Source organism: Crocuta crocuta, unplaced genomic scaffold (genome assembly GCF_008692635.1).
Source record: "Crocuta crocuta isolate KB4526 unplaced genomic scaffold, BGI_CrCroc_1.0 scaffold154, whole genome shotgun sequence".
Taxonomy (NCBI): domain Eukaryota; kingdom Metazoa; phylum Chordata; class Mammalia; order Carnivora; family Hyaenidae; genus Crocuta; species Crocuta crocuta.
The window spans coordinates 16,605,473-16,633,074 of record NW_027530545.1 but is presented as its reverse complement, the minus strand read 5'-3'; the positions used below and the strand labels follow the sequence as shown (position 1 = coordinate 16,633,074).

Here is a 27,602-nt window from a genome sequence, read left to right as displayed (position 1 = left end):
GGACTAAGGTATAATATTAGAGCAGAGGCAAAGTAAACAGGGTCAAACACAGTTTCTAGCTGCATTCTAGATGCAGCCATGCAAACCTCCCCAGCAACATTCCGGATTTGTGCTGAGAAACAAGGCAATGGTGAAATTGCAGGAGAGCTTGAGGCAGCCACAGCGTAGAAAGGAAGTGACTTTCAGAGACTAGAAAACACGCTTGGGCTAACATTTGCAACAGTGGGTTTGATTTGGGATGTTCATTCTAACAAACACCAATTTAATTAACTGACATTTTCCAGGATGTTTATAAGAGCTAATTTCCTTGGAAATGATTTTTTAAGCATTCATTACAGAAAAATTGTTTTGCTGTCTACACTTTAGAAAAAGGTGTATTATTTATAAAAGTTGGGAGTTGTTGACCTATTAGAGAAAGCAGGGAGAAAAAAAACCTTCACAAAGTGCCTTCTCCAGTTACTCCTTACAGATGTATTCTTAAAATAATCACTTGACATATTTATACGTACATCTTTAGTTTAATATCTTACCTAATTGTCCAACAAACTAATTCAATGTTGTTTGTGATGCATTAAATGAACAAAAGATAAACTGGGTAATAGAGAATGCAGAGAGCCTAGTGGCCCATGAAATCACTGGATTTGCAAAGTGATTTTCTTTTCAGTGCTGTGCCCTATCTGAGAACAAAATCTGTTGGCAAAGCATTTTAGTAGCAACCAATGGATTAGAATATAGAAACATTAGGCATGCCACACGGGGTCAAACCAATGGTCCATCCAGGATAGCCTATTACAGAGGCAACATGAGATGTTTTTTGGAGATCAAGGCTGTCTAATGTGGTATCAGTTTGTAACAATGGAAGCATTTAATATGTCTTCCTAAAATCTCTTAGCAAACTGACATGTAACTGTAATTCACCATTTTATACAAATTCCTAGATTTTCTTTTTCAGCAGCTCTCACTCTGTGTGTTACAAGTTCCATAGATATAATATCTGATAATGTGAAAAGTAATATTCTCCTTTTCCTACTTGTAGACTTCTAGATATTTCCAACATTTCTTAAAACCTCAAAGTCTTACTGATATTTCAAACGATCCCTATCTCACCTTGCTGTGCAGCAGTTCTCCATATGTGGTTCACAGAGCATCAGTATGAGCTGGGAAACTGTTAGAAATGCAAATTCTCAGGTCCCACTCTGGACCTCCTGAATCAGAAAATGCGGGGTAGGCCAAGCAACCTGTATTTTCAAAAGCCCTCTAGATGATTGTGAAGTATACTCACAACTGAAAAGTACTGCTATACATATAGTAAGTTTATCCACCTACAAAAACATATCATTGCATTTACTTTTTAGTTTGATGGTTATTTGTCTTGGTAACAATAGATTCCTCTAATTCATTTGGCAACAAAAAACAGAACTTTGTATATTGAAATACAAAAGGGAAGTGAAGAAGGAGAAAATATTGGTAGTAAAATCAACAACTATAAAGAAGTTTGGAATCATTTAATTCAGGGGCAGGCACTATACTTTAAAAACCCAACGAGCATTACGTTTTAAAAACATAGGCCCAAAGCAGATAATTTCCAGTGATGATATTTAGTCATAAAGAGAAGATCAACTCACATTTATTATATCCAAATTTCTCTGATCAAAGAATAAATGATTAAGGCCCTTTGGATACATTTTCATTATAATGAAAATAATAAATATGTCTCAAAAATAATGAGGCAAACTGAGATATTTATTTTCTTGAAATATTTACTTATCTGAGTTTCCAAAGATGCTAGATGCACATGCCCTTATAATACTCTATTTGTCTTCTTTGAAACATAAAAAATGGTGTCCATTGGCACTTTTTTTTTTCAAAATTTTGTGGTAAAATACATATAAGATCTATTAGACACATTCATACATTGTGCAGTGATCATCATCCCTCCCCATAAATCTTTCATCTTGTAAAACTGAAACTCTATACCCATGAAACAGTAACTCCCCATGCTCCTAAACACCAGCTGTAGGCAACTACCATTCCACTTGTTGTCTTCATGATTTTGACTACTATAAGTGGAATCATATAGAATATATCTTTTGTGATTGGTTTATTTCACTTAATTTCACTCAATGGCCCATCCATGGCATAGCATATTGAAGAATTTCCTTCCATTTTAAGGATGATTAATATTTCTTTGTATATATATGCCGTATTTTGTTTGTACATGTACATGTACATTTTCCTATCAGTGTACATGTAGTTTGCTTCCATATATTAGCTGTTGTGAATAATGCTACTATGAACATGAATGTGCAAATATCTCCTTGACATCTGCTTTCAACTCTTCTGTGTATATACCCAGAAGGGGAATTGTTAGGTCATATGGTAATTCTATTTTTAATTATTTGGGTAACTGTCATAGTTTTCCATAATGGTTGTGCCACTTTACATTTCCACCATAGTATACAAGGGCTTCAATTTCTCCACATCCTAGCCAGTGCCTGTTGTTGTCTATTTTTTTTTTTTTTTGACAGTAGCTGTCCCAATCGATGTGAGATGGTATCTCATTGTAATTTTGATTTTGATTTCCTTAATGATTACTGAAGTTGAGCATCTTTTCATGTGCTTATTGATCATTTGTTTTTTCAGAGAAATGTCTCTTCAAATCCTATGCCCATTTTTTAATCAGGTCATTTATTTTACTATTGTTAAGTTTTAAGAGTTCTCTATATATTATGGATACCAATCTTGCATCAGACATATAATTTGCAAATATCTCCTCTCATTCTATAGGTTCCCTTTGTTCTCTGTTAATGATGTATTTCAATGTGCACAATTTTAAAACCTCTATGAAGTTCAATTTGTCTATTTTTTCTTTTGATACCTGTGCCTTTGATGTCATATCCAAGAAATTACTGCTAAACTCGATGTAAATCTTTTTTGTTAATTTTTTCTTCTAAAAGTTTTATGGTTTTAGGTCTGAAACATAGGTATTTGATTCATTTTTACTTAAGTTGTGTATATAGTGTTAGGTAAGGATCCAACTTCATTCTTTTACATGTAGATATCCAGTTTTCCCAACATCATTTGTTAAAAAAACTGTCCTCTCCCCATTTAGTGGTCTTTACACTCTTGTCAAAAACTATTTGGCTATATAAGTGAGTATTTATTTCTGTGCTCTCTAGTCTCTTCTGTCAGTCTATATGCCTCTCTTTGTGCCAGTACCCCACTGTTTTTTTTTTTTTTTTAAGATTTCATTTTTAAGTAATCTCTACACTCAGTGTGGGACTTAAGCCCACATCCCCAAGATCAAGATTTGCATGCTCTACTGACTGAGCCCGCCAGGCGCCCCCTACCCTGGTTTGATTAGTGCATCTTTATAGTAAGTTTTGAAGTCAAGAAGTGTGGGTCTTCCAGTTTTATTCATTTTTAAAATTGTTTTGGCTATTGGGGGTCCACTAACAATCTACATGAATTTTAGAATGGGCTTTTTCTATTTCTGCAAAGAAATGTCATTAGGATCTTGACAGGGCTTGCATTGAACCTCTAGATTGCTTTGCATAGTATTGACATTTTAACAATATTAAGTCTACCAATCCATGAATATGGGATGTGTTTCCATTTATTTATGTCTTCTTTGTGGTAAAATAAAGGGGATAAATAATATGTTTAATAAGGTGAGTATTGACTGTGTAATGTATAGGATTGTTGAATCATTATATTATATACCTGAAACTAATAAAAACATTGTATGTTAATTATACTTCAATATTTGTGTCTTCTTTAATTTTATTTAGCACTGTTTTATACTTTTAATTGTCTAAGCCTTTCACCTTTTTGGTTCAGTTAATTCCTAAGTATTTTATTATTTTTGATGCTATTGTTAATGAAGTTGTATTTATAATTTCATTTTCAGATTGTCCATTGTTGGTATACAAAAATACAATTGATTTTTGTGCATTTATTGTATCCTGCAATTTTTCCAAATTCATTTGAGAGTTCTAACAATTTTTGTGACATTTTTAGGGTTGTCTCCATACAAAATCATATCACCTGTGAACAAAGATAATTTCATTCTTCCTTTCCAATTTGGATGTCTTTTATTTCCTTTGCTTGCCTAATTGCTCTAGCTAGAACTTCCAGTACTATGTCAAAAAGAAGTGGTAAAAGCAGGCATACTTGACTTCTTTCTGACTTTACAGAAAAAGCTTTCAGTCTTCCATTATTGAGTATCATGTTCATTGTGAGTTTTCACATATAGCTTTTATTATATTGAGGTAATTTCCTCATACTACTAGTTGTTTTAGTGTTGTTTTTTTTTTATCATGAAAGGATGCTGAATTTTGTCAAAGGCTTTTTCAGAATCAAATGAGATTGATCATGTGGTTTTTGTCCTTCATTCTGTTAATGTGATATATTACATTGATTTTCATATGTTGAACCATCCATGAATTCAGAAAAAATTCCATTTAGTCATGGTGTATAAAGCTTTTAATATGCTGCAGAATCTGGCTTGCTAGTAGTTTGTTGAGAATTTTTGCATAAATATTCATAAAGTATATTGCTCTGTAGTTTTTCTTTTTTGCCTGGCTTTGGTATTAGGGTAATACTGGCCTCATAGAATGAGTTAAGTGTTTCCTTCTCTTCAATTTTTTGGGAAAAGTTGGAGAAGGATTGGCATTAGTTTAACGATTTGGTAGAATTCATAAGCAAAGCCATCAGATACAGGGCTTTTCATTGTTGGGAGGTTTTTGATTACTGAATTCAACTTTGACTCATTCTCCTTACTAGTTATAAGTCAGTTCAGATTTTCTATTTATTCATGATTTTTTCTTGGTAGGAGTTTTGTTTCTAGTAATTTGTATATTTCATCTAGGCTATCCAATTTCTTGGTACATATTCATAGTACTTTCTTATAATCCTTTTTTCCCCCTACAGAATCAGAAGTAATGTCCCTGCTTTAATTTCTGATTTTAGTAATTTTAGTCTTCCTTTTTATTCCTTTTAGTCCATCTAGCCAAAGGTTTGTCAATTTTATTGATGTCTTTGAAGAATCAATTTTTGGTTTCATTAATTTTCTCTATTTTTCTTTTCTCTATTTCATTTATCTTTGATCTAATCTTTATTATTTATTTCTTTCCATTAGCTTTGGTTTAGTTTGTTCTTTTTACTAGTTCATAAAGTTGTGTAGTTAAGTTTTTGATTTGAGATCTTGTTTTTGTTTTTTAATGTAAGGATTTATAGCTACATATTTTCTCCTTAGCTCCACTTTTGCTACATCCTATAAGCTTTGGTATGTGGCATTTTCATTTTCATTTGCCTGTAAGTATTTTCTGAGTTTCTTTGTGATTTCTTCTTTGATTCACTGGTTGTTTAAAGGCATATTGCTTCATTTCTACAACTTTGTGGTGACTCCAGTTTTTCTTCTGTTATTTATTTCTAACTTTACCCTGTTGTAATTAAAGGGGATACTCTTTATGATATCAATCTTTTAAAATCTACCAAGACTTAACTTGTGGCCTAACATATAGTATATCCCAGTGCATTTGAGAAGAATGTGTATGCTGTGGTTGTTAGGTGGAGTAGCCTGTGCATGTCTGTTGAACTTAATTGGTTTAACATGTTGCTTATGTCCTCTATTTCCTTACTTACTTTTTGTCTGGTTGTTCTATCCATTATTGTGAGTGGGATATTATTGTCTATTTCTTGCTTCAATGTTGTCCATTTTTGTTTCATATATAGTGGTAGTTGTCATTAGTATATATGCTTATAATTGTTATATATTCTTGCTGTATTGAGCCTTTTATTAATATATAATGTGTGGGGCACCTGGGTGGCTTACTGGGTTAAGCATCCAACCAGGTCATCCAAGCTCAGGTCATCATCTCATGGTTTGTGGGTTCAAGCCCCACATCGAGTTCTCTGCTGTCAGTGTGGAGCCTGTTTTGGATTCTCTGTCTCCCTCTCTCTCTGCCCTTCCCCATTTTACATTCTATATCTCAAAATAAATAAAATAAGTATAAAAAATATAAAATGTACTTCTTTGTCCCTTGTAATCTTTTTTTACTTTAAAGTCTATTTTATCTAAATTTAGGATAGCCATCTCTCCTCTCTTTTTGTTACTGTTTTCATGAAACATCTTTTTCCATCCTTGTACAACTTCAATCTATTTGTGTTTCTGGATCTCAAGTGAGTCTTTTGGTTACAACATACAGTTGGACAATGTGTTTGTTTTAAATGTAAGTATAGTTGACACAATGTTACATTAGTTTCAGGTATACAACTTGGTGATTTGAAAAGTTTATACATTATGCTGTGTTCACCACAAGTCATGGCTTGACACAAGTCAATATATCATTGACTATATTCCTTATGCTCTGCTTTTTTAATCCCATGACTCACTCATTCCATAACTGGAGGCCGGTATCTCCCTTTTCCCTTTACTCATTTTCCACCTCTGCTTCCACTCCTCCTCTGGTAACTATCAGTTTATGTTCTGTATTTATAGTTCTAATTCTGCTTTTTGTTTGTTTGTTTGCTTAAATTTAATTAATGAGTGAGTGGACTATGTGTTTTTAATCCATCTGTCTATTTTTGTCTTTTGGTTGAAGAGCTTAATCAATTTGCATTTAAAGTAATTACTGATAAGGAGGGACTTAATTCTGTCAGTTTGCTATTTGTTTTCTATGTGCCTAATAGCTTTTTTTGTCTCTCATTTCCTGCATTAAGGTCTTCTTTCATGTTTGGTTGATTTTTTAATAGTGAATATTTCAGTTCCTTTCTTATTTCCTTCTGTGTATATTCTATACCCATTTGCTTTGTGGTTACCATGGGGACTACACTTAACATCTTAAAGTCATAACACCATACTTTTAATTGATACCAGGTTAACTTCAATAGCATTCAAAAGTTGTTCCTTTACAGATCTGTTCCCATGCCTTTTGATTGTGTATGTCCCCCAAATTACATTTGTACATTATGCATCCATAAAACATAAACTAATAATTCTTTTAAATGCATGTGTCTCTTAAATTGCATAGAAAACAAAACTGGAGTTACAAACAAAACTTGTAATAATACTATCTTTTAGACTAATTGGTTTTTTTTTAATGTATTAGTCTTTAAGTCATGCAGAAAACAAAAACTCCAGTTTCAAACTAATGTTAGAATAATACTAGTTTTTATAATTGCCCATGTATTTACCTTTGCTGGGACTAACTTCTCCCTATAGCTTTGAGTTACTGTTAAGGACAGTAATTTTTACCCTGTAGGACTGCCTTGAGTATTTCTTGCAAGGCAGGCCTAATGGTAACGAACTCCCTCAACTTTTGTTTACCTGCGATGTCTTAATTTCTCCCTCACTTTTGAAGGAGAGTTTTGCTGGATATAGAATTCTTGGTTGACAGCTTTTTTTTTCCTTTTCTTTTAGCACCTTGCATATACTAGCCTACTGTCTNACAGCATGAGCAGGGGAGGGTCAGAGAGAGAGGGAGTCACAGACCGAAACAGGCTCCAGGCTCTGAGCTGGCAGTCAGCACAGAGCCCGACGCGGGGCTCGAACCCACGAACCGCGAGATCATGACCTAAGCGAAAGTCGGACGCTTAACCGACTAAGCCACCCAGGCGCCCCTGGTCTCCAAAGATTCTAATGAGAAATCTGCTGATAACCTTATTGAGGATCAGTTGTATATGATGATTTGCTTCTTTCTTCCTGCTTCCAAGATTCACTCTTTGTCTTTCAAAGATATTCTTCAAATATTCTCCCTGTCCCTTTCTTTCTTTTCTTCTTTTCTCGAATTCCTACAATGATGTTGTTCATTTGATGGTGCACCACCTACACCCTACTCACTTCAATCCTTTTACTTTCTGTTCCTCAGACTCGATAATTTCTATTGTCCCATCTATAAGTTCACCGATTGTTTCTTCTGCCTGCTCAAATATGCCTTAAATCCCTCTACTAACATTTTTTATTTCAGTTATTGTATATTTCAGTTCCAGAATTTCTTTTTATTTTGCTTTAGATTTTCTATCTTTATTGATATTTCCATTTTGCTTATGTATCCTTTTTTTTTAACTTTCTCACATATTCCTTTAGTTCTGAGTGTTTTTATGACAGTTTTTAAAAATATCTTTGACTAGTATATCTTCCATGGGGTCTTTTTCAGGGATAGTTTCATTTTTCTTTTTCTTTTTCTTTTTTGCATTGAATTGGTCATGTTTTCCTGTTTTTTTATATGCCTTGTGATTTTTGTTGTTGTTGTTGTTGTTGAAAGCTGGTTATTTGAATCTATGGTCACTCTGGACATCAGATTCTCCCCCTCCAGATTTTGCTGTTTTCTGTTATTGTTATTGTTTTTCTGATTGATAGAAGCTTTCTCTGTACTGAAGATCAACCTGAGGTATAAACTTAAGGTCTTTCCTGACTCTTCCCCTGGACAGGTGTGGTCTCTTTCTAACCTGCTGAGTATATGAAGTTGTTTTTGAGTATCCTAATTTTTAACATACGGCTCCCTAGAGGGGAAAATTAAAAAAAAAAAAATGAAGTGGGGAGAAGGTCATTGGCCCTTTAAATGTCCTGAAAGTTACTTCACCAAGGAGATAAAGGGGCTTGCAACAATGAGGTAACTACAAAAACATACTTTGCCCATACTTCTGTGATCTCAAACAGCAATCAGTGATCAGAGCACAGATCCGTAGTCGTTAGAGGACAGGGTGCTTTTTGTCTACCCTGGATCCCACCAGCTGTGTGAAATCTGTTCCAAGAACACTGTGCACTGCTGCCTGCCACATGGTTGTGGGTGGGGATGGGTAGGTGCTACTGTGAAAAGAGCTAAAATTGATAATCAACTGCTACATACCATCCAAGCATTCTCCTGGAAGATTTAAGCCTTCAATAGACTCCAGAGTTCCAAAATAGTTATATCAGACAGATTCTGCCAGTACAATTGTTGTCTAGGTGACAGATGGTGTAGGTGGCATCTAAAGAGACAGATTTCTGGTGCTTCTTACTCTGCCATCTTCCTGCCCATTAGCTTTAAACATGTTCCAACTGAAGCACAGGACAAGGCATAGGACAACACATTCCAGTTTAAGAAGCCAACGATTTTGGATCAAATTTCACCATATTAATTTATATGCTTGATCATCATCATGGCAAATTTTTACATATGAAAACTTATTTTTTAAAACCTAAATGCTAATTTCACAACCTTTGACTTACTCTGAAATATACCTCTAATATGAGAAGAGGTCTGATTTCATGTTCAGTGGATATTTGTTCAAGGAGAGAACGTGTGCTTCTGTTCTGCTGAGCATTGCTAGAGTCATACTGACCAGTAGAGCATGCAAATTCCAGACTAACTGCATCACAGATGGAAACAGTGGCAGAAAGACTATCTCTCTGAGTCCTCATCTTTGCAGAGCCCAGATTACTCAGTCAGTCAAGTAAGGTACAAAACATTGTTAATTTTAGTGGGGGAAAAGTTGTAATTTTCTCATATTCTTTGTCACCTACTGTCTGACATGTTTTTATCTACTCAGTTGTTCTTCTCTGGATTGCAAATAGGATTTCTAATAATAAAAATGAACCAATTCCATCATCAGGCTATTTCATATTCTTACATTTCTGTCCTTCATAATTATATGCTAGTCTTTGAATATGAAGATAATACTTCTGATGCAGCATTAATAATGCATATGCCTTGAATTGTTGTGTTTTGCTAGAGGAACAAATTTGTATTGATCTTACCACTGCACTTTCTTGTCCAGGACTCATGTGACCAGTAGCACTATCTGCAAGACTGTCCTGTGGCCTGAAACTTATACCAAAAATACAACCAGTCAACCAGACTGATGTGGGAATTTAGCAAAGGCCCGTGCCTTGGCCTCATTAGCAACAGAAACCAGCAAAAGGTAGTGGTCACCCCTGGTTAATTTAAATAGATACTGAAATTTATCTTTGGAAAAATCCAAAGGACAATAATAAATACTATACAATAATCTGCTGCTATGAATACTTGGATAATGAAAGATAAAACTGACAAGCCTGGGAGCTCTGTGATGGTCAGACTTTCAGGAAGGATTAATGACTGCTCTGACAATAAGAGAACAGAAGAATGTTCTGGTGATACATGAATTTAAAATATAGGGGGCGGGAGGATGTTCTGAAGAAAACCGCTCAACCTAAAGGTGTTGGAGCAAAGAGAGGAAGTTCTGAAAGAATTAGAGGTAACATACTTGAGATCTAAGTTTAAGATTAACTCTGTATTCTTCTCATAGATACTTTAAATATGGAAAATTTAATTTTATTAGTATATATAGTGTATGTTCACCATTACTATTAAAATAAACTTACAAGAAATGTATAATACAGAATATAAAGCCCCTTAAATTAAGGTGTTTATAGACCCTGATTTCTTCTAGGCACTCCTGTATCATGCTGATGGTTCAGATATAAATATTGGCAGTGCCCCTTTTAATTCACAAAAGTGTCCTAGTGTGTGTGTATGTACACATACATATGCATATGGCTTTTGTTTTTATTTGTTGTTTGCTTTGCAGAAATGAAATGATAGTATACATGTGGTTCTGAAACTTTTTCACTGAGTATGTATCTTAGAATCGTTTTGGGGTTTTTGTCATTCAAAATGACACTTTTTAAAACCTACTATATATTCTCCATTAATTGTAGTTACTTAATCCTCTATTAAAGCTATCTGCATTATTTTGAATTTTACATGACTGCAAATAATTTTGCCACTCATTTTTTACCCATACTTTTATGCACATGTTTTAATGTCTCTGTAGGATAAAGTTTTGGGAATAGTATTGTTGGATTTAAGTAAATGAACATTAAAATCATAATCACAATTCTAAAGTTTAGGTACATTTTTGAATTTCCAATTTAATAACTCATAAAACTTCAAGTTTTTCCCATAATAATATTTCCATTTTAAGCCAAAAGTTTTCATTATTTAAATTAAGTATAAAATACAGCATATTTTTTGTCATTTATCTTATGCAAAATAAAAAATCACAACTCTTTGAGAAGGGCCGAATAACTGCAACTTAGAGGTACTGGCTGTCCCCACTGAAGTCTGAGACCCCTGGGGAGTCTACAGACTTCCTCCAGACCACCTTAAAGGCGTCTCACCTGTCTTTCCATAAAATGTATCAAGCTAACTTATCAAACAGTATGAGTTAGCTGAGTTTCCTTATATATAAAACTAGCATAGGGGCACCTGGTGGCTCAGTCAGTTAAGCGTCTGACTCTTGATTTTTGGCTCAGGTCACGATCTCACCATTTGTGAGATAGAGCCCCATGTCGGGCTTTGCACTGACAGTACAGAGCTTGCTTGGTATTCTCTCTCTCTCCTTCTCTCTCTGCCCTCCCTGCTCATGCTCTCTCTCTCTCAAAATAAATTAATTTAAAAAACCTAGAATAAGCTATCAAACTGAACTATTCTGTGTAAGTATAAAATTAATTTCTCCTTAGCTTTTAATGTTACTTAGTAACATTACAGGCAATAAATAGTCTCACATTTTGAATTAGGGCAATATATTCTGGAATTAGCCAACTAAACGATTGTATTGTTGGGTATGAGAAATGTGCCAACCCTCACCCAGAGATAGCCTCTCTTGGTTGTCTTACCGTTATCCTGGTGCTAAAGCTTGTGCCATCCCAGGGAGCCCTGTGACAAAAGGCACACATGTGCCAACTCTTTCCTTTTCTTCCCTCCTTGCAGTTTGCTCATTTGTTTCCCTTCTTTTATTTCTCTTTTTCCCCCCTTTATTTATCCCTATTTCCTTCCACCTAAATACAACCCCCAACTTTTTCTCACATTATCAATATGTGCCAACAAAATGGCAAGTACAGGTCTTAAAGAAGATACAGATGACTAAGAGGGAGCACTTGCCCTTGAAAAGCCCACAGTTGAGTCAGAGCGACAGACATGTAAATAAAGAATTAGCCTGCCTGATGAGTACCATAATTATGTATCCAATATAATTAGCATGATAAAGAAAACTGAGCAACTAATTTTCCTAGGAGGAATCAGGGCAGCTCTACAGAGGAGATGGTACTTGTGACATGTCTGGAAGGTCATTCATTCAGTGTGTGGCAGAGAGTAATTGGGGCCCGTAGACAGATGGGCCCTGGGCTCCAGCTGCATCAAACACGGGCTGCAGCCTGTAGGGCAAGTGTTGTCATTTTTGCCTTTACTCTCTCTCACCTGCTTAACAGAGATGGTAGTAATCAGGTTGTAACACAGTGGCTTTTACTTGTATCTGCATATATCACTGTTAGCAGAGAGGGGAAAAAGTAGTTCCCAAAATGATGCATTCGGTTTCTGCAGTTTCCTTCCTTTGTGAAAATAATCTCAGAATTTTTATTTTTCTCTTAAACAAAGCATTATATTTAAATGAACAAAACAAAGTTACTCCATTATTTTCAACATTTGTAAATATTTCTTCACTAAATGGGCCAAATACCTTGATACCCCATTTTATATACACTACTCTTCACGCTGACTTAATTCGCAAAGGTCAATTCACGGCCAATAGACAGGTACTGATCATGCTGGATGAGAAAGAACAAGCACAATAAGGCTCATACCAGGTAGATGTGTAACTATAAACATCATTAGAGTTATCTAATCAAAACCACCAGGCTATTTGCTGTATGAAATGAAGCCTCTAAGTCATATCAGGAGTACGTGTGTGTGCACGTGTTTCCCTCTAAGTAATTGAAAGCATGTTTCTCAAAGTTTAGACATTTCACAGGAAGCTTAGATATTATTTTCATTATTTATTCTACTGTATAAAACTTGTTATTTAACCATCTTACCTTCAAGTTAGAAGTAACCTGATTATATTAATCTGGATAGGATATGCTATGCTATGGTACAAATACTGAAATCTTAGCTTCAAAGCACCAAGATTTATTTCTAGGTCATACTGCTGCATGGTCATTGCATTTCTGTGACGGCTTTGCTCTATTATCCTTATTCCAGGGGTCAGCCTAATGGAGTTCCTACCATATGGAGCATCTCCAATTATGGCAATAGGGAAATAAGTTACTAGAACATCTTAACTGACAATTAAATGTGCTGGCCAAACACGGCACACATCATATCCAGCTGTAAAGCACGGTCAAGAATTGGTCACACAGCCATGCCTTACTTCAATGGGAAGGAGAAGCAAATTTTACAAGTGCCTGGAAGAAAGTGTGCAATACATATTTCTTTGGGGGGCATGTCAACAGACCTCCATCAGGGCCTTGTCTGGATGGGTGGAGCGTGGGGTTTCCTGGGAAGGCAAACGACATGGTTGGCGTTTACAGGGTGCACCTCCAGTGTGTAGGGGAGAGTACGTACAGGTCCAGATGAAGGGGTAGGGAGAGGATGGGTTGGAATGTGTTGGTCATCAGGGGAAGTTCAGAGAATAGAATAAGGCCTGAGGTCTTGGCCACATTTCTCAGTGGTAGGATAATTTATAGGGCTCTCAAATGTTCTCCTGGGGCCCACAGACAATCCTGGGATGAGAAACCCCTGGGCTGTTCAGATGCTAAAGGTCCCTCAACCCAGACTTCTCTATAAGGAGTCTGGATCACACAACCTGTTATGCAAACTCTGGTACTGGTGGATGCCTCTCCCCTCCCACTACCTGCCCCAGAGGCCTGGCCAGGTATGATGGAAACAGCAGGGCATACAGGGCAGGGACTGACCAAGGCCAGAAACGAGAGTGACTTGCACATGTGCAGACCGCAAATCTATAGCCGTCTAGGTCCCTGAAGGCCCCAGGGCAGCAAGTGTTTCTAGATGGAAACCTGGGGCTCCAATCTCATGACTGCCAAGGTCCAACCCACAGCAACCCTCAGGGCCAGTTGTTCCTCCTGGAAGCTGTGAGTTGTCTAAAATTTGTCCCAGAGTCCAGTGCTGCCTCTTCCTGGAGGCTTTCTACTGAATAGCAGCCTCAGGGCATTACGCTCTTTTTCTAAAGGTAAAGCCATCCAGATGTCCTCATAGATTGGGCATAGGAGTGAGAGAAACAGAGGCACAATGGATGATGTTGAGGTTTTTAGACTGAGCAAGGAGAAGCAGGATAGGACTAGGGTGAGGTACGTGACGGGTTGAGGGCACCAATGTTTTTTAAATTTTTTAATGTTTATTCAGTTTTGAAAGACAGAAACAGTGTGAGTGGGGGAGGGGCAGAGGAAGAGGGAGACAGAGAATCAGAAGCAGGCTCCAGACTCCAAGATGTCAGTGCAGAGCCCCATATGGGACTTGAACTCAGGAACCGTGAGATCATGACCTGAGCTCAACTGACTAAGCTACCCAGGTGACCCTTGAGGGCACCAAATTTAAGGAGGCACTCATTCTCAGGGTCATGCAAAAGCAGGGTTAGCACTTGCATGATACTCTAAAGGTCTTACATTTAATGCCTAAGCAACTCACTTGTTTCACCCTAGTTCCTGAACAGAAATGTAAATGGAGTTAGGGGAGGCTGTGCAGAAGCAAATTTGGTGAGGATGGAGTGAATATTGGAAGTCTGGTTCTAGACATGCTGAGTTTGAGAAAGCTACTGAATATACAAGAAGAGAAAAGAAGTGGTCAGCTGGAACCTTGATTCTGTATCTCAGGGAAGAGGTCTGGAGTAAAGTGATACATTAGGGGATTATCACAAGACTAGATAAACTCATGAAGTCAGCGAGGAGAGAGGGAGAGAAGTTTAAGGGCTGAGCCAGGAAATATCAGCAAAGGACCCTGAAAAAGAGAATCCCAGGAGATAAGAAAAACTAGGATTGTGGAGTTCTGGAGGACAAGAGAAAATGCTTCAAGGAGCAGGAAGTAATCAGTTGTGTTTCATGCTGTTGTATCATGTTAGATTAGGGCTGAGACTGGAACATTGGCATCCATTGCAGCAGAGGTCATTGATGGTGACTAAAAAGAGTTTTGGTGGAGACATGGGAACAAAAGCTTGAACAGAGTACACTGAGCAGGGAGAAGGAGAGGGAGAGGGGAAGGGCATTCAGCAAACATAGACAACAGTTTGAGGAAAGGAAAGGGAGACAGAGAAGCTGCAACGGGAATAAAGGTCCAGAATTTAGGACTCTCCCAGTTTCTCAAACTTGCACCAACCTCTCATCTTTGGATTTAGCAACGGGTCCTCTGATTTCCTGATTTTTCAGCAGGCAGGGATTAGAAATAACAACTATTCTGACGGGTGAGAAAAGTTCTAGAAGAGATTTTTTTCTACAGAAACACATGTCAAAGGAAATGGCAACACGTGGCAGTTCAACTGGGATCAGCAAGTTTTTCTCTGAATTTGTTGATTTGGAAATCATTTGTCTGGCTCTGCAACTGAATCATCATTTGCTCTACTAGTTTTTCTAAAGCCTCACATGCTGATGCTGGTTCAGAATAATATATTTTACTCTGTCAACTTCTGCTTACCATGGAGGATCTAAAAGTGTGTTCAGAGGTAATTTGAACAGACTCTTTCAAGATAGTGCATCTTTTAGTAGATCCACAGAACAGTAAATATAACCTGATAATCATGCCAAACATTTCTTTGCATTGTAAAATTGAATTGGCAGCTTTGCATAATAAAGGGCTAAAATTATGAACCACACAAGATTTGTCTGAAACTTGATTGTTCAGGCTCAAAATTCTCTGCTGAATACTCTTATGCTTGCTTTTGTAGTTATCCATTTTCATGTGACTGCTTACAGCATACATTATATTTTTTATTTTCCTAAAAATAAATTTTAATAAATATGCCAAAACCACTCCAATAGAGCCCATCATATCACATGTATTATACAGATACATATTTTACCATCATAACTGACATACTAACATTTATGAACTTGGTTCTTTGTAGATGCATTAGGAGAAGTATCCCTTTATACAATGTAATATTTTGCTATCTTTTATTCCTTTATCTCTTGCTATGCTTTACAAAGTGTTTATAAAATAAGGTGCTTTTTTGGATGCAAACTGCATAATCACCACAAAAAAAAAAGTGATAAGGAAAGCAAAAGTAGAATGAGAATAGTGGGACATCTCTATTTCTGTCTAAGGTATGGATAAATTTAGCCCCATGGAAACCTCTGAGAAATAATCTAGCAAGAGTTAGATCTTGGAATGTTAGCTTTCCCAAAGTAGAAATTATAAACAATTATAAAACTGCCACTTACAAATTTAATCCTCTACCTTCTAACTGAAATTAGAGACTTAAGAAAGGACCACAAGGGACTTCTGAATTAATCTAATCTGTTTTCATAGTGCAGATGAGAAAACTGAGCAGTATTATTCTGCAAGTCACCATAATGTGGTCTAGAAAATATTGGAATCTAGGTTTCTGTTACTGTTTCAGATATCCATCTATTACAACCTATCTTTATGAGGGAACTAGTATGAACAAAGGATCACTCAAAACTCCTATGAAGTATACAAACTTAGGGAAAATACTCTTTACACTGGAGAATCCATAGTCTATTATCAAAGGATGAGATAGAAGTTTCAATATCTAAAATATAAGATTCAATTTATTAAAAGCCATGAGGGTGATATAAAGTTTTAAGAAAAAAGACAAAACGAAGTCTGGGCAAACAAATGCAAGTTTCTCAAAGGAATAGCACTTAATTTGTGATGTGAAGGTGAGATTTCAATAGAGATGGGGAAGAAGACGGTAAGCCTGGCAGAGGGGTATCATTAGGGAGGACAGAAAACTACACAGTAATGAAGAGAAAGTCATCTAATATGACTGGATTATAACTTACATTCACATTTCTCTGTCATGCTACTTCCTGCCCATAAATTATGGTCATATTTTCAATGAGCTTTAATATCAGACAGAGTAGCCTTGTCTTAAATAGTAACTCACTGAAGTCCCTAAGCAGTAAATACCTTGATTGCCATTCTCTGGACTTTGAGAACAAAATCAAGTTGTACATCCTTTACCAAAATTTGTAAGGCATTTTTATAGGAAAGGTCCCCCTACCCTTCTCCTATTCTGCTGTGAATTGCAGAGTCTTACCTTCACAAATCAAATTCCCCAGGCTCCCTTTACCAATGGCCATTAGATTCAACTAGTTGGGGGAAGAGCACTGGAATCAAAGGATGGAAGGAAAGGGAAAGTCATCTTCTTACTGAGAAGAAATATTCTCAGTTTCTTCTACTCTGTGCTGAAGGCAGTAGCTCCATAGTGGTCACATCTCCTCTCTCGCTTCAGCTCTTGTAGTGCTGTCTCTGCCATGGTCCTGGTCTGGCAGACTCAGCATTTTCTGGGCAGCTCCTTCTCCATGGTTCCACGTCCTACTGGGAATCTGGTAGTGCCAAAGCATACCTTTGGGCCCCAACTTGGGCATGATAGATACTTCCTGCTGATGCCAATCTGTGGATGCTTCACACCTCCTTGTTTGCCTTTTCAACACTTTCAACACAGAAAATTAAAGATGTATATAACTGGAGTGCTAAAAAATGAAACTGTATTCAGGTATTAAAAAATTAATCTATCTTCAGCCTCAAAAGATAGCTCTTTTTTCCTCCATTTCCAGACTCTTCTGTGTTCTCTTTGCATTGTTTTCCTTGTCAGGCCAATATGTATTATAATTATAACTATTATATTATATAACTATTTATATGTATAATATAAATAGACTATATAGCCAGGAAGATGATTTTTCATTGGCATAAGTCCACATCCTTAAGGTTCATAATCCAAATGAGAAAGAGGCTCTCTTTTCCACAAACCCTGTATTAAATACCAATGCTTATTCTGATTGGTTTACTGGAGTTCAGGAGAATGAAATTCTCCGATTGGTTGTGGTCCCATTTTATTATTCCAAGCTTATAATAAAGAGTCTCATCAATTTGTTGAGTGTAAAGTAGTGGTTACTCAAAAGAAGAGATACTGTCCAGAGACTCTGGACAAACAAGCATCTAATATTGGAAGATGCTGAAAAGTCTCCATTTGCCCCTCCATATCTCCTCTTCATCATTTTTCTCCCCTTGTCTTCATCATTTTCTGACCAGAGTTTGTGTCTAGGAACCTGACTTCTTTGACCTCTATTCTCTGTCCTCTTTTGTCTTCTGACTTTTTGTTGAATGCAGCCAATGGAGCACACTGCCAGGTGACTGATCAGAAGGCAGAAGGAAAGAGCCTTAGGAGCACACATTCCACCCCCAACATGCTAGGCAGTGGCTTGGCAATGAAAGGATCCCTCGCTAATGGTTCTTTACTGGGCAGTCTTTCCCATTTACAAACTCACCTCAAAAGATCTGCCTTCTCCCCTGCTTTCACAGGCCTGAGTTAGTCCCTGGGTACCTCACCACTCTTGGTGGGCTCCTTTAACTCTGTCTATACCCTAAACGAATTCTTTAAACTCTCTTCAATTGCTGTTTGAAAAAAAAAAAAAGCTTTATTTTCTTAGAGCAGGTTTAGATTTACAGCAAAATAAAGAGGGTGGTACAGAGGTTTCCCATACACCCCCTGCTCCCATACATGCATAGCCTCCCTCATTATCAACAACCCCTCCAGAATGGTGCATTTGTTATATAACTGGTAAACCTGCACTGACACATCATCGTGGCCCAAAATCTACAGTTTACATTAGGGTTTGCTTTCGGTGTCATATAGTCCATGGGTTTGGACAAAGTATAATTTCATAGCCATCGTTATGGTATTATACAGAGTTTTTTCACTGCCTTAAAATCCTCTGTGCCCTGCCTATCCATCCCTCCCTCCACTCTCCACCTCTGGCAACTGCTGATTTTTTTTTTTTTTTTTTTTTATTAATNTTTTTTTTTTTTTTTTTTTTTACTATCTTCACCATTTTGCCTTTTCGAGAATGTCATATAGTTAAAATCATCCAGTATATAGCCTCTTCATACTGGCCTTTTTCACTTGCATTTGACTTTCCCCCATGTCTTTTCACAGCTTGAGGGCTCATTTACTTTAAACACTGAATAATATTCCATTGTCTATACCACAGTTTATTTATCCATTCACCTACTGAAAGACAGATAGTCACTTTCAAGTTTTAGCAATTATTAATAAGTTCCTATAAATATCCATGTGCAAGTTTTTGGGTAGACATGCATTTTCACCTTTTTTAGGTAAATACCAAGAAATGTGGCTGCCAGATTATATGGTAAGAATATGTTTAGTTTTTTAAGAAAGCGCCAAACCGTCTTCCAAAGTAGCCATACCACTTTGCATTTCCTCTAGCAAAGATTCAGTTTCTTTGCTCCACATTCTCACCAGCATTTAGTGTTGTCAGTGTTCCGGGTTTTGGACATTCTAATAGGTATGTAGTAGTGTCTCACTGTTGTTTTAACTTGCATTTCCCTGATGACATATGATGTGGGGCATCTTCTCATGTGGTTATTTATGATCTGCATATCTTCTCTGGCAAAGTATCTGTTAAGCCCATTTTTAATTCAGGCTGTTTGTTTTCTTACTGTTGATTTTTAAGCAGTTATTCTCTTTAGCATGCCAGCTGTCCCCATCAGGACATGGTACTTGCTGGTGAAATGATTATTTCTACTTTATATCTTACCAAGCCAAACCTTAAGCATTTTCATAAACTTCCTGATGATCATATAGCTAGGTGGGTCTGGGATGGAATTTTAAAGCTCTGGTTTGTCTGCCTTCAAAGTCTGGATTCTGAAGTGACAATTTCTCTCCTGGAAGAAACATTAAACCTACAGGCATGTTCCATTGTCATTGGTCTTGTCTGATGACTATATTCTACTGAATACGGTGGACCAAGAGACAGAGATTTTGGCTCCTACAGTCAAAATGGCTCCTATGTTAAAGAGCAAAGGGGAATAGAACAGAGAGAATCCAGCCCCATCCAGCACTCACATTGGTGGATGAGTCCAGTTTGTTCGTTTATTGATAATGCACAAACTCAATTTCTCATAGTCTGTGAGGAAATGGGCCCTTCATGAGTCCACCCAAAGAGTAAGCTTTGCCGTTGTAATCTTCACCCCTCTCCTGTATCTTTCTTAGAGTGAACTGTATTAATACATGCAAGAGTAAATTCTTGGTCTATTTCTTTGGAAATATGTAGTTTTGCATGGAAGGAAAATAGGAGGAAATGGTGGTCAAATGGAAATCTGAATAAACTTTAGTCATTTGAGGTCAGCAACAGGTACAGGATTTATGAGAGGCACCTTCAGTGATCTTCAGCTATAATTGTAAACAGATTCTTTAAGTGTCTTAATTACTGTTGATTCTTTACCACAGAATTTGCTTTAACACCAGATTCGGGGACATATAATTCATCGATGTAAGTACATAACAGCTTGTTGTTTAGGGCTCACAGGTACAAAAATGTAGTATGTGAAAGACACAAAAACAAATGTGTAATGGTAAACAAACAAGACCTGACCCAGAGTGCTAAAGTTCATTTCCTTCTTACTTCATTTCCATGATATCTCCTTACTTAAATGATGTCCAAAAATACATTATGAAACTAAGAAGCCTGAGAAGCTAAATGAAAAATAATAGCTGGAATAAAGTGCAATTAAAGGCATAGGCAAAAAAGACAAATCCTCTGATGCATCTAAGATTTGACATATTGGAATCCAATTCAGCAAAGCAAGAAGGAAAATTAGACCAGCCAAGTCCTGCTGAGAGAGAAAGCTCTCTGAACTCTGTTCTTTTATGTGGAGAATCATAGAAGGTCCAATATGCAAGAGAAATGAACACTGTGGTTGATGGGAAGAATCCAACACAGTAAGGCATTTTCACGCAGACAAAGCACTGACTTTGAAGGGCCAAGGAAGACAGAAGCTGTATTTAAGGATAAGATAACAAAAATGAAAGAATATGTACAAAACTATTAAAATATTGTTTCTTACCTGTTGACATGGCCCCAAACTGGGGAGATTTCTCTCCAAATGCACAGATTCACAAAGGGTGCAAGTTGAGGAAAGTTTAGAGTAGAAAAGAATTGACAACGACTCTTTGTGGTCATAGTCTGCTCTCAGAAGAGATTCTTGTTTCCTGTGGTTCTGGGCAGACACGATGACACAGGGTACAACACCAATGACCTCCTTGCATTTTCTTCTACAAAATTCCAGTTACCTGAGAACTTTCACAATTGGTGAAAATGGAAGACCTTTGTAGAGTGAAACATTCCCCATGGTTTGTGTTTATTTGTCTTACTGCAAAGTTGTATTCTCTTTTGTAGCCTATGAGAACCTTAAGAGCAGAAACAGCTTTATTCATCATTCTTATTTGTTAGCTCCATGCCTGGACAAAGGTATATAATAAAGTCAGTTCTGTCGACCTAATTTTTAAATTTTGGTATTTTTTCTCCATAGGAAAAAGACTTACACACACACACACACACACACACACCAGTGGGTGCAAATTAATAATAGTAATAATCATAATCATAATAATAATGGTAAAGCATAAGCAACCATTAATTTACACTAACAGTAAAAACTAAGATATGAAAAAAGCTCAACGTAAAAGATAGAAATATATAGAAGCTACAAGAAAACATAAACCCACAAAGCATATTTCATGTCATCATGTCTCAGTCTTTTCTTCTCTAACATGAGGAATGAGGAAGGATGTCTGTTGACCAATGCTTTCTGTTGGCTGCTGGTGGCTATATTATGTTTTCTAATAAGAAACTCAGAATTCACCCTAGATGCTCTTGTCCCTAAATAGATCTTAAGCATTATTAATCAAATAGAAATTAGTTAAAAGGGAAGGAGGTGTATGTAGTGGGTTGAATAGTGTCTTCCCCCACCAAAATTCATGTGCACCCAGATGAACATCACTTGACCTTATTTGAAAGTAGAGTCTTTGTAGATATAATTAGGATATAAAAAAGAATCTTGAGATAAAAACATCCTGGATTTGGAGTGGGCCCTAAAATCCAATGACTGACTTCCTTATAAGAAGAGAGAAGGGCACAGAGAAACAGGACAGAAGGCATGTGGAGACAGAGGCAGAGACTGAAGTTATGCTGTTATGACCCAAGAAACACAACGAACCACCAGAAACTAGAAAGGGCAAGGAAGGATTCTCCCCTACAGACTCCCAAGGGAGGGTGACCGTGCCAGCTCTTTATGTTCTTGTTATTTTGCACTTCTGACCACAAGTGTGAGAGAAGAAAATTCTGTTGTTTTTTACCACCTAAAGTCTGCAGCACTTTGTTACATTTGCCTGAGCAAACTAATGCAGGGGTTTTATATTTGGCATTGATTTGAGTAGGAATGCAGATTCCATAGACAGTTTGGTCAACTCTGCATATTAACAGCATATTGAAAAGCAGCTCTGGAAGTGGGAAAGCGGCACTCTCAACAAAAGCAAATATCACATTCCAACTCTATTTATGGGTTGAGTCTAGGCCTCTTATTCTAAGAGATTCCTTTCTTTCTTTCTTTTTTTTAATGTTTTTATTTATTTCTGAGAGAGAGAAAGAGAGACAGCGTGAGCAGGAGAGGGTCAGAGCGAGAGGGAGACACAGAATCTGAAACAGTCTCCAGGCCCTGAATTGGCTGTCAGCACAGAGCCCGATGTGGGGCTTGAACCCACAAACCACGAGATCATGACCTGAGCCGAAGTCAGACGCTTAACCGACTGTGCCACCCAGGTGCCCCTCTAAGAGATTCCTTTAAAAACTACCGTGGCTATAGATGGTGGGTAACGCTTTGCCTCTTTTATATGCAGACTTTATAGACACTATATAAACGTTAATTTAATAATTAATAAAAACTATATTGGAGCGATTTCTAAAAATCTATATTATTAGTCATTTCCTTTAGGTCCTTAATAAAATAATGATATGAGTCATGGTCCTCAGTTTTATAGGTTTCCTCTGATACCGCATTATTCTATCAAACTATAGGTTGAGAGAGAAACATTCTGCAGCTTTCCTTTGGGAGACCAGTTTTGAATCTACCTTTGCAGAGAGGTATTTTCAGGATTTCTGTCTCTAGAATTACTCCTTGCTATTATCTAGGGATAAAAACCATCAGCTACGTTAATTGAGGCCCTAGGACAAATGCTTGGATCATTACTAGAAGGCATGTAGGCTCCTAAACTTCATTTTACAGACATTGTTTATTATTAATATAAACATTTACACAGAAGGAAAATGAAGAACAAGGAAGTTAAGTGAGTTAAGTGAATTGCTTAGGATCACCCAGATAGTAAATGGCAGAATCAGCAACTGAACCCAGGGTTTCTAAATTGTCTAGTCCCAGAGCCATGTACCATATAACTTCCTTACAAATGTGCTTAAACCTGTTTGCTTGATTACTCTCTTTCCTGACCAGGAAGGGCAAACACCATATGCCTCTTGAAAACAAAACAAAACAAAACAAAACAAAAAACAAAACAATTACTGAGTACCTATTTTTTGCCAGGGACTATGAGAGTAAAAAGTGGCTTATAACCCAAGCTCCGATAGTATACTGGCTGACTAAAATTTAATAACTCTTTCAACTCATTTACATAGTCTAATGGAATAATAGGAAGTAATTTTCCTAAGTTTCTTCTCTTATGTTTGAGAAGTTGGTTGGCCCCGGGAGACGGGAGGGAGTGGAAGGGAAGTGGCACAGCTTTTATAACTCTTCTCAAAGTCAGATTTGATGGACTCATCTTTTTAGTGCAACCCCTGTAAGTGACTTATGCTTCCAAGCTCCCTCATTTTATTCATCTTTCAGTAGGAAAACAAACCCATGATGCAATAAAATATGACTAAGTAAATAACCTAAAATTCTACAATGAAACCCCAAACACTTGTAATGGGAAGCCATGATTAGTAATACATTTTTATCTGACATTTTCTTTTACTAATCTTTAAAATTGTAGTAAAATACACATAAAATTTGCCATCTTAACCACTTCTAAGTATACCATTTACTGGTGTTAAGTGTATTCACATTATTGAGCAACCAATCTCCATAACATTTTAACCTTCAAACATGAAACTATATCTATTGAACACCTCCTCCTTTCCCCCCATCCTGCAGCCCTTGACAATCACCATTCTTCTTTTTGTTCCTATGAATTTGACTACTTTAAGATACCTCACATAAGTGGAATTATGAACTCTTTGTCTTTGTCTGACTGGTTTATTTCCTTTATCATAATGTCTTCAAGTTTCATCCATGATATAGCATGTGTCATTCCATTTCTTCTAATGGCTGAATTATATGCAAATTCCACATTTTATTTACCTAGTCATTTATGGATGGACACTTGGGGTGCTTCTACCTCTTGACTGCACTGCTATGAACATGAGTGTACACTTTGCCTACTATTTTTCTTTTTCTTTTTCTTTTGTCTACTATTTTTCATGACAGTTAAAGAACTTCTATTTTTTTAAGATTATAAATTAATAGAATATGTTGTATTTGGAATTTAAATCAGTGTTTTATTCTTAATGCAACAACAAAAAGAAACTATTTCTTCTTCATAGTTCAAAAAGTGCCATTGCATGATTTATCTCTATGTAAAAATACTTCCTGCCCAAGAAATTTCCCATCACCCTCCACAACTGCCACCAATATTTTTTCATTTTTTTCTTCAGATTGTTCAACTCTTTAGAAGTGTGGGATAAAATTTCAGAGTATGTTGCTGCTTTGAATGGAGTTGTGACCTGGGCAGTATCAATTTCTCAGGAAGGGAAAGACAAGTTCATGGAGCATGCATACTACCAAATCTGTGTCACCCAGAGATTAATGTTCTGGATTTTTCTGAGATGCTTCTTGATGGTGAAGATATTAAATGTGTCTCATGGAGTCATTATCCATTTCTAAATTAACCAACCTCATTATGTCTTGGGAATCAAAATTCGATTAAGTCTTCCCTTTGCTTTTGTTGAGTTATGATAACTTTAGAATGACTGCACCTCTTTGGGAGGATTTAATGATCTAATTCTTACTGTGATGGTGGAGGCTTTAGGCTGGGAATACTGCAGACCTATGTTGTGTCTTACTTTTCTAAATGATAAGAAGATAAAATTAATGTTCAGAAAATTTGGTCTTTCAAGGGACATGACTGTCAGCTAATCATACAAATTGATTCCTTTTTTTCTTTATATTAAAAGGCAAATACAAAAAGTGTTTATAGTTAGGTGCTCTTGTTTTTGAGGCAACAGATCTATGCTTTGGAAGCTGGAGATGATATTGCACGAAGACCAAAGTTACCCGATGGGATGAACTAACTGTCATGAAAATAAAATGTTTCACTTTTTTTGTTTTATTACAACTGTACCACAACTAAGAAATCTTTATTTTTGTAAATATAAATTCCTATTGCTCATAAATACACGTACACATATCTTATGTATAAACTATTTAAATATATGTATCTTCATTTTACAGATGAACAAACTGAAGCCCAGGCAGTTTATGGGGACTTACCAAAAGCCACAAAGTCTATTAAAGTCAGTGGTGGAATACCTTAAGCTCTTGTTTCTCAGGATGCTTTAACTCATACTTCCTATTGATAAACATAAAAGTTTTGTAAAGTTGCAAGGAGTTTTTGGGAGATAAACCCTCTCCCCTTCCCAATACTCCAGCCCCTGTAAAATCATTTGTATGCTTAGAAGATGGTTTACTTTCTATACATTTCTACACACTGATTAGGTTGAGCTTTTATTTTTCTGTGGTCAAATAATATGTATTTTTTAAATCCATATATTCTCCCCTAAGTCTCCTTCCATTACTCTCTAAACACCAGGTGGGAACCATTTCATTTTAGTTAGAAAGTTCTTTGACTACATTTAAAACATTATCTTTACTCATTAGTATTGAGATGATGGCTCCAACTTGTACAGACCACCTCTGAAGAATGTTACAAATGTATGAACTTTATAAGTATCCTGCCTGCACTTTTCATTTCCTCATTTATATCTGTCTCTCATCCAGCCTTGTGCTGGAAGTCTCTTTAGACTAAGACAAGTTAACATTAGGCCTTTATGTCAGTTGTTCAGGAGTCTGTTGTTTCATTTTCACCCATTTTTGAATTTCCCAATTTTCCTCCTATTACTGATTTCTAGTTTTATACCATTACGGTTAGAAAAGATACTTGATATGATTTCAATTTTCTCAAATTTGGTTAAGACTAGTTTTGTGATCTATCATATGATCTAATCCTGGAGAATGTTCTGTGTGATGTGAGAAGAATGTGTATTCTGCCACTGTTGAATAGAATTTTCTGTACATGTCCATTAGGTCCATTTTGTCTGCAGTGTTTTTCAAGAACACTATTTTCTTATTGATTTTCTGTCCAGATGACCTATTCATTGTTGAAATTGGTATTGTTGGTATTGAAGTCATTTACTATTATTATATTGCTGCCTATGTCTCCCTTCAGTTCCGCTAGCATTTGCTTTATGTATTTTGGTGTTCCAGTGCTGGGTGCATGTATATTTACTGTTATATCCTCTTGATGAATTAACCCCTTTACCATTATACAGTGATCTTGTCTCTTGACTTCGTGAGTTCAAATTATGTTACAAAACTATATAATCAAAATGGTATAACACTGGCATAAAAATATACACATAGGCTAATGGAACAGACTAGAGAGTCCAGAAATAAACCCTCCTATATATATATGGTCAACTAATATTTGACATGGGTATCAAGAATACACAATGAGGAAAGGAATGTCTTCAAAAAGTAGTATTGGCACAACTGGATATCTACATGCAAATAAATGAAATTGGATTCTTACACTAAAAAAAAAACAACAATTAACTCAAAATTGATTAAAGACTTATATGCAAGACCTGACACTGTAAAACCCCTGGAATAAAACAGAGAAGGAGCTCCTTGACATTGGTCTTAGCATTGATTTTTTTTGGCTATGACATCAATAGCACAGGCAACAAAGACAAACATATGAGACTATATTAAACAAAAGCTTCTGTGTAGCAAAGAAAATAACAAAATGAGGAAGTCAGCTTATAGAATGGTAGAAAATACATGCAAGCCATCTACTTGATAAAGTGTTAATATTTTGTTTTTCAAAGAAGGCAGACAAATAGCCAAGTAAAAGTGATTAACATCACTAATTATCAGAGAAATAAAAATCAAAACCACAAAGAGATATAATCTCACACCTATTAGGATGGCTATTATCAAAAAGATAAGAGATAACAAATATTGGTAATGGTATGGATAAAAAAGAACCCTTGTGAACTGCCAGTGGGAATATAAATTGGCTCAGCCATTATGGAATGTTTCTCAAAAAATTAAAAATAGAACTACCACATGATCCAACAATCCCACCTCTGCATATGTACCCAAAGGGAATAAAATCAGTATCTCAAAGAGACATCTGTCCTCCCAGGTCCACTGCAACATTACTCACAGTAGCCAAGAGAAAGAAACAAGTTAAGTGTCTGTCAACAACTGAATGGGTAAATAAAATGTGTGTGTACACACATACACACATATACATCCACACAACAGAATGTTATTCAGCCTTCAAAAGGAAGGAAATCCAGCCATTTAAGACAATGGATGAGGGGCGCCTGGGTGGCTTAGTTGGTTAAGCGTCTGACTTTCGCTTAGGTCATGATCTCACGGTTCGTGGGTTCGAGCCCCGCGTCGGGC

The 27,602-nt window shown here is 36.5% G+C and overlaps 1 long non-coding RNA gene across 1 annotated transcript in view; it reads left to right on the top strand.

Moving 5' to 3' along the window:
• The first annotated feature begins 9,183 nt into the window (after positions 1–9,183).
• LOC144234465 (uncharacterized) overlaps positions 9,184–27,602 on the top strand; it is a 30,979-nt gene continuing 12,560 nt past the window's right edge. Inside the window, exons 1-2 of the long non-coding RNA XR_013335963.1 lie at positions 9,184–9,443; positions 9,763–9,906. This is a non-coding gene — a long non-coding RNA (uncharacterized LOC144234465). The remainder of the gene's footprint in view (positions 9,444–9,762; positions 9,907–27,602) is intronic.